Raw genomic sequence first — 6826 nt, forward strand, 5'->3', positions numbered from 1 at the left:
TGAGCTCGGATGAGGAGTGACAGGGCCATTGGGCAGAGAGGAGGGAGGGGTCCTGCAGGGATCAAGCCTCAAGTCAGGGGTCGCGGCAGGGCAGGCCACGCCCCTCACCCAGGGACGGCTCTGGCTTCTGGGGGCTCCAGACGATCCGGGGCGTGTGGCCGAGTCCCTCCACCTCCGCCTTCATGTGGCTTCTCCTCTATGTCTGTCTTACCCCTTATAAGGACACTTGTCACTCATAATCCAGGGTGGCCTCATCTCCAAATCTGTCACTAATTACATATGCAGAGACCCAGTTTACACGTACGGTCATGTTCTGAGGTTCTGAGTGGACATGAATTTCGGGGGAACCTTTAACAACAGCCACAGAACTCTGAGGAGGGCTTCCTGGAGGAGGTGGCAGGGCTCTATGCGCCAGAGTGCTGATGTATTCGCCTTCTGGGTTCCGGGACCAACCGTCTTTGGGCAAGACCCCTGTGGCCATTCAGCACTCGCTGGACCTTAGCCTATGCCTGCCTGTGCCAAGGCTGGGTATGGGTGAGACAGGCCCAGGACAGCATGGAGACGTTCTGGCTCTGCGGGGCGGACCCCTAGCAGGCATGGGTCAGCTGGGCGGGCAGGGCACAGCGTGGGCACTGCCCACCCTTAGGGGTCTGGGAGCAACCAGATGACCTTCAGCAGGTGCTGCATAAGTGAACGTGGACCATCCTCACGGTGAACCGGGATTCAGTGCCAAAAAGAGATGTGCTATCAAACTGTGGCCAGACACGGAGAAGCTCGGAATGCATGTTACAGCGTGAGAGACGCCTGTGAGAACAGGCTACAAGGTAGGGCTCCGACTACAGGACATTCTGGAGAAGGCAAAACTCCATTGGAGAAGAAAGGCAGTTTTATCTGGGGTGGGGGGAGGTGAGGGGAAAATGGAACTTTTAGGACAATGACCCGACTCCGTATGATGCTGTGACGGTGGATATGTGTCATCGTCCCAACCCAGCGTGTCCAACACCAAAAATGGGTGTCAGTTAGTAATAATGTGTCAATATTATCATTGTAACCTCGGTGGTAACAAATGTATCACAAAACGCAAGACCTTCCTGTGGAAGAAGTCACGTGTGTGGGGGAGAGACGTCCACGGGAACATTCAACTGCTCCATTTCTGTAGCCCTAAAATTGCCCTAAAATACAAAGTCCATGTTAACATATAGTATTCTCAAAAAGGATGAGGGGTGGCCCCCGGCTGGCCCCGGCGGTGTCGTAGGGGCCTCGGCCGCAGGGCTCTGTGGGGAAGGGGGCGTCCCGTGCCCTCTGGGCCTCGCCCTCCCCGGTCCCCTCCCGGCCGCTCTGCGGGCGTCCACAGGGGCAGGGTAGGGAGCCAACAGGGTAGGGCCCCACTGTCGGGGGAGGCGCGGCTCCCACTTCTCGCCCAAGGGGCTCTGAGCGGGGACAGAGACCAACTGAGGTCCAGACCCCTCGCAGAGAAGGGACAGGTGTCCTGCTTGTCCTGGACGCAGGGCTGACCCCTCTCTCTGGGCTCCAGCCAGAGCTGCCATCGGCCGTGGTGTTTTCATTTGGTCACTTAATGCTGCCGAGTGAGGAGAAGTTAAAGACCTGAAAGAGTGGGCACTTGTAAGGGCAGCCGCAGCGTGTGTCACTGGTCAGCAAGTGACATTGCCTGGCTCGCCCACCGCGCCCTCCGGGCCGGGCGCACCTCTGCTCTGTTGTCACCGCACGGCTGACCGGCACCTGCCTCGGGTGTGGGGGGGGGGGACCCGCGCACACGAGGCTGCGGTCTGAGCTGCATACACGGTCAGAGCTCTCTTATCCTATGTGGCTGAAGGCCGTCCCGGCCCCTGCCGACCAGCTGCCCCCCGCGCCCGCCCTTGCCCTCTGGCCGTCTCCTCTGGGTGTTTCCTGTCCCTGCTCCCCGGGGGCTCAGGCTGGTGGCAGTGGACACCAGCCCCAACCCACCAACCCGGCTGGGGCCTTGAGACCCGCCCTGACTGCAAGGCAGGCTGCCCTACGCGGCCCGTGTGTGGGGAGAGCCGCTGCTGTGCCGGGCCGCGTGGATTGTTCTGGAACCATTTGGCCTCTTCCCCAAGTGTGTTGTCTGCCTCTCTTCTTGTCGCCTGTGGTCCACGCTCCAGCTTCCTGCGCCCCCTCGGCCCCTCCGCAGGGGGCAGGGCTGGATGCCGCCTCTGCCCGGCCCCCTGGTGCCCTCCTCGGTTCACTGCGCCCGTTTGTCCCCGAAGCCCCAGTGGCCGGAGCGCTGGGCTAGCCCTGCTGCATCTGTGGCGCCTTCAGCGAGCAGGGCCGGGATACTCCCCACTTCGTGTCGCGGCTAATTCTGGAAGCTCACCGCCTTCGTGCTCCTCTCGACGCCGCCTTCACACCCGCTGCTGAGTCAGTGCCGACAGCTGTGAGTGCCCCACGGCGAGTGCCAGGCCTGGCCCTGCCCCAGGCCCGTGTCCTGCACACAGGCAGGCGGCCCTGGCACGGCCACGTCCCCTGCAAGACGGGCCTTAGCCGCTTCCCCCCGCCCAGGCTGAGCCCACATCCCAGGGAAGTCGTGGCCCGCCACCCCGGGCACAGCTGGGGGGATGGGGGGACACTAGTCCCGCCTTCTGGGGACGCTTAGGCAGGAGGGGGGCTGCTGAGGCACCCCGAGAGGCTTCTCCCAGGAGCTCATCATCTGGGGACCCATCATCTAGGGCGAGGGGGGTCCCAGCTGGGCTGCACCCCAGCCTCCCAGACTAAGTCCTCCCTTCCTCACCCCTGCCGGTGACCTCTATGCGAGGGACAGCAGGGTGGCTCCAGGCTGTGTGTCCGGAGACGGGGACCCAAGCCTACCTTTGCTCTGCTCGCAGCCAAGCCTCTTGCCCTCTTGGTGCCTCAGTTTACCCATTTTCAAATGACCCGCTGAATTTCGCCTCTCGCTTCCAGGCCGCAGGCTGGAGAGGGAACCCTGTGTGCTGGGGGGCTGGGGCACACCGGGTGCAGATGGACCCCCTCCTGGTGTCTGGCCCCTCTCCCTGCATCTGGGGAGCCTGGCCAAGGGGCTCTGACCATCTTGACTCTAGGGTGCTCAGGGTGGGTGCAGCCGCCTCCTGAGGGAAGAGCTGTCTGATGGGAGTGGGGCTGGGTGGGGTCCCAGAAATGCTCTGGGCGTGTGGGGGCTTCCCCCCACCCCCCCGCGCAGGGTGCCAAGTCACCGCAAGGCCTCACCCTCCTCATCCCCTGAGCTGAGCCAGGCTATGGCCCCTTCATGGGGGGCCGGCCTCCCTGCTCTGTCTATACCCACGACAGCGTGATGCCCGGTTAGCACCCAGGGGGCAAAGCCTCCCATTGTGAAGGCTGGGGTGGCCTGGGAAGCGGCCTTTAGTGTCCATTGCCACGGAGTGCCCTCCGCAGCCTGAGGCCACAGCCAGGAGGAGCCCAAACTCAGGCCCCTGCACAAGGGCCAGAGCGTCCCATGAGCCCACACGGGCGGCTGCCGGGTGCGGGGCGGTAGACACTCACCAACGCTCACGACCTCTGTAACCAGGACAAACATCACCGAGGGGATGCAGGCTGGGACCAGCGGGCGGCAGCCGGGAGGGCTTCCTGGAGGAAGGGGCACTTGAGTAGACAGCCTAGTTACCCGGAGGGAAGGAGAAGGGATGTGCTGAGCAGGCAGCAGCTAGGATGAAGGTTCGGGGGTGAACACAGCGTGGCCTCTGGGGGGCAGGGGCGCCAGCTCGGCCAGAGGGCAGAGCGTGCCTCACAGCCACGTCCCCAGGGCTGGCCCTGGCCTGGGGACTTTCCTGGGGACACAGACAGGGTGTTTCCAGGTGAACTGGAGTCAGCCTCCATGGCTTTTGAATAATCACCAGGAGCCCGGGCACGGGTGGCACGGCTGGGGGCAGAGTGGCTGGGCCAGTCAGGAGGAGCGCCTGTGTCCCGGGGGGGCAGGCTCAGCACCTGGAGGGGGGGCGCACAGGCCACAGCAGAGCTCAGAGCTAGGACAGGGGTCCCCACTCAGGCGGTCTGGGGCCCATCCCTGGGGAGACCATTGGACCATTGTCCCGTTGCCATGGCTCCTGGCTGCCACTAATCCTCACCCTTGTCTTCGGTGCTGGCCTGACCTCTGCAGAGTGTGCCCAGATGTCCCCGCACTTGCTGCTCCCGGGGACTCAGGCCAGGAGCACGGGGCAATGGGGAGGGAAGGTGGCAGCCACCTCTCTGGGCACCTTATTTCCTTTCCCATCCGAACCCCCAGCGGCGGCCAGATGAGGCCTCCCGGGTGGGAGGGTGTCACAGGGGTCCAGCCTGATGCTGGGCTGTAACTGAGCCAAGTACCCACGAGGCTGTTGTCCCCTTGCGTGCTGGACGCTGACCCACATGGGACCCTGTGCCTTCCACACGGAGATCGAGCAAGCTGCCTGGGGAACCCCAGAACCTGGGGGGCCTCTTGAACGCAGGATCTGGCCAGCATGAGCTGGATACAGCCCGTGGCTGAGGTGCGAGCCACAGGGGTGTCGGGAAGAGGCTGAAGGAAGGGGCCAGGCAGAAGGGGGGGCGGGGAAAGGAGTTGGGGGGCTGGAAGGGTTCTCAGAGGATCTGCCCGGAGAAGCCGCTGCTGTGGGCTGGGCGCGGCAGAGCCGGGGGTCTCCAGGGAGGGTGGAAGGGCAAAGGGTTCACACGGGGCAGCTTCGAGCCGGGGGGCCTGGGACTCCCCTGCCCCCCCCAGCGCCCGGCCCTGGCCTGAGGAGGGGCAGGGCCCAGAACGAGGCCCAGGGAATGTGCAGACAACAGACCCCACGTGGGCCAAGATGGCACGAGCCCTAAGAGCCAGAGGTCACAGGACGTGGCTCACAGGTGACCACAGGGGGCCGTAACCTTACCCCAGGGCACTGCCACCTCCTCCATGGGCTGTGACCTGGAGACACCCGAGGTCTGTGTGCGTGGAGGACAGCTGACCGTTCGGGCTGGAGTGGCCCCTGACTACTACATCCTCAAGATGCAAACCCAGTGGTCCCCAGCGTGCTCGGACCCCCGCACCCTCTCTTCAGTCAGTCAGTGTCAGATCACACCCCTTGCTGCGGTCTGGCCCCGATATTTTGGCCCCTTCCCACCACTGGTCCCATGGATCAACTGTGCAGTCACATGAACGTGCACGTTCTCTCCCGCCACAGGGCCTTTGCATCTGCTGTTCCCTCTGTCTGAGTCTGTTCGTCACCTCGCTGGAGTCAGAGCTCTCCTTACAGAGACTGTCCCAGCCTTTCTGGCCCTACTACGCTCCCTTCCTCGGCACCCTGCTTCTTTCCTCACAGCATTTATGCTGATATAATGCACCCCCATTAAATACCTCTCTTTACCACTCTGGGGCTCACGGCATGGGCCTTGTCCATTTAGTGCAGAGGAAATCTGCATCGTCCGGCGCAGCCCGGGCCTGGGAATGCCCAGAGCCGTGTGCCCTCAGCCTCATCAATCCCGAGGGTTTGCGCGCATCTGCTGAGTTTGCTTGTGTGGCCCACCTCCCAGCTGGCAGGCTGAGCGGGACACACAGCCTGGCCCTGGCTCACCCCCCGGGGACAGCCCTGCGCCAGCCCAGGGGACATCGCGCTGCAGCCTCGGTGCAGGCAGGAGGCAGGACCACCTGACCTCCCGTGGATCTGGAGGAGAGAGGGCAGTCTCCTTACCCCCTTACGGGCAGCTGCGCCCCCTGCTGTCTGCAGGCGGGCTGGTGGGGGCCGTCGGGGAGGGAGCGGTGTCCTCTCTCTCCGTTTCCCTTGGCTGGGTATCAGGCTTTAGAACCACAGAAGTGAGGTCTATGCGGCGCCCCCGGGGGAGCTGACAGACTCCAGGGACCTGGCCTGCGATGGGGTCGGTGGGGTTGAATGAGGGGTCTGAGCCTGGCTGGGGAGGGGGACTGCGTGCCCCAGGGAGCAGCCCAGCGCCACCACGCGGAGCCTACCCGGAGACAGGCACTTGCTTCCGAGCTGGGCGCCCTGGTCTGGAAGGGCTTTTTCTCGACTAAAAACAAGCCAGGCAGGGGCGCCTGGGGGGCTCAGTCACTTGAACAGCCAACCAGCTCAGGTCATGGTCTCACGGTTCGTGGGTTCGAGCCCCGCGTCGGGCTCTGTGATGGCAGCTCAGAGCCTGGAGCTGCTTCTGATTCTGTGTCTCCCTTTCTCTGCCCCTCCCCTACTCAGGCTGTGTTTCTCCTGTCTCAATAATAAACATAAAAAATTTTAAAAACTTAAAAAAACATAAGCCAAGCTTTTTGTACAAAATGAAATAGCACAGAAAAGCATGAAGAAGAAAAGGACCTTGCGGCACCTGGGTGGCTCGGTCGGTCAAATGTCCGACTCGATTTTGGCCCAGGTCACCATCCAACCGTCCTGAGACCCAGCCCCGTGTTGGGCTCTGCACTGGGGGTGGAGCCTGCTTAAGACTCTCTCCTCTCTGGTGCCTTCTTTCTCTCTCTCAAAAGGACAAGGAGGAGGAGGTGAAGGGGGGTGGGGGATGGGGAAGAGGAGGAGGAGGAGGGGAGGAGGGCGGGGAGGGAAAGGACCCTTCTGTCCAGGGTAGGCTGCTTGGCATACGGTGTGTCAAGGGCGGGGACCCACCACCAGAGGCACCTCACTCCTTCCTGGCAGTGGCCGGGGCCCCTGGTGGGTCCAGGGTACGGACTCTGGGGGCCGCACCGGGTGTGGGGAGCGGACACCCGCCAGACCCCCTGCCCAGCTGCGCACACTGACCCCCACCTGAAGAAGCACGGCGCCTGGACATTTGTCAGAAAGGCGGGTTCCCCGGCGCCACCCCGCCGAGCCCAGAGCCCAGAGTGAGC

The 6826-nt window shown here is 63.4% G+C and overlaps 1 long non-coding RNA gene across 2 annotated transcripts; it reads right to left on the bottom strand.

The window, feature by feature from the left end:
- Positions 1 to 1015: 1015 nt before the first annotated feature.
- Positions 1016 to 6055, bottom strand: LOC115300264. Of its 2 annotated transcripts, XR_003912572.1 has the most exons (6): positions 5951 to 6055; positions 5676 to 5849; positions 3514 to 3597; positions 2845 to 2945; positions 1465 to 1605; positions 1016 to 1172 (listed from the first exon to the last, which is right to left on the bottom strand). It is a non-coding gene; the product is annotated as an uncharacterized LOC115300264 (long non-coding RNA). The 2 variants fall into 2 exon arrangements; XR_003912571.1 differs by having other exon boundaries at positions 1016 to 1605.
- Between the last annotated feature and the right edge of the window lie 771 nt (positions 6056 to 6826).

This window comes from Suricata suricatta, chromosome 8 (assembly GCF_006229205.1).
Source record: "Suricata suricatta isolate VVHF042 chromosome 8, meerkat_22Aug2017_6uvM2_HiC, whole genome shotgun sequence".
In the NCBI taxonomy this organism is placed as follows: Eukaryota; Metazoa; Chordata; class Mammalia; order Carnivora; family Herpestidae; genus Suricata; species Suricata suricatta.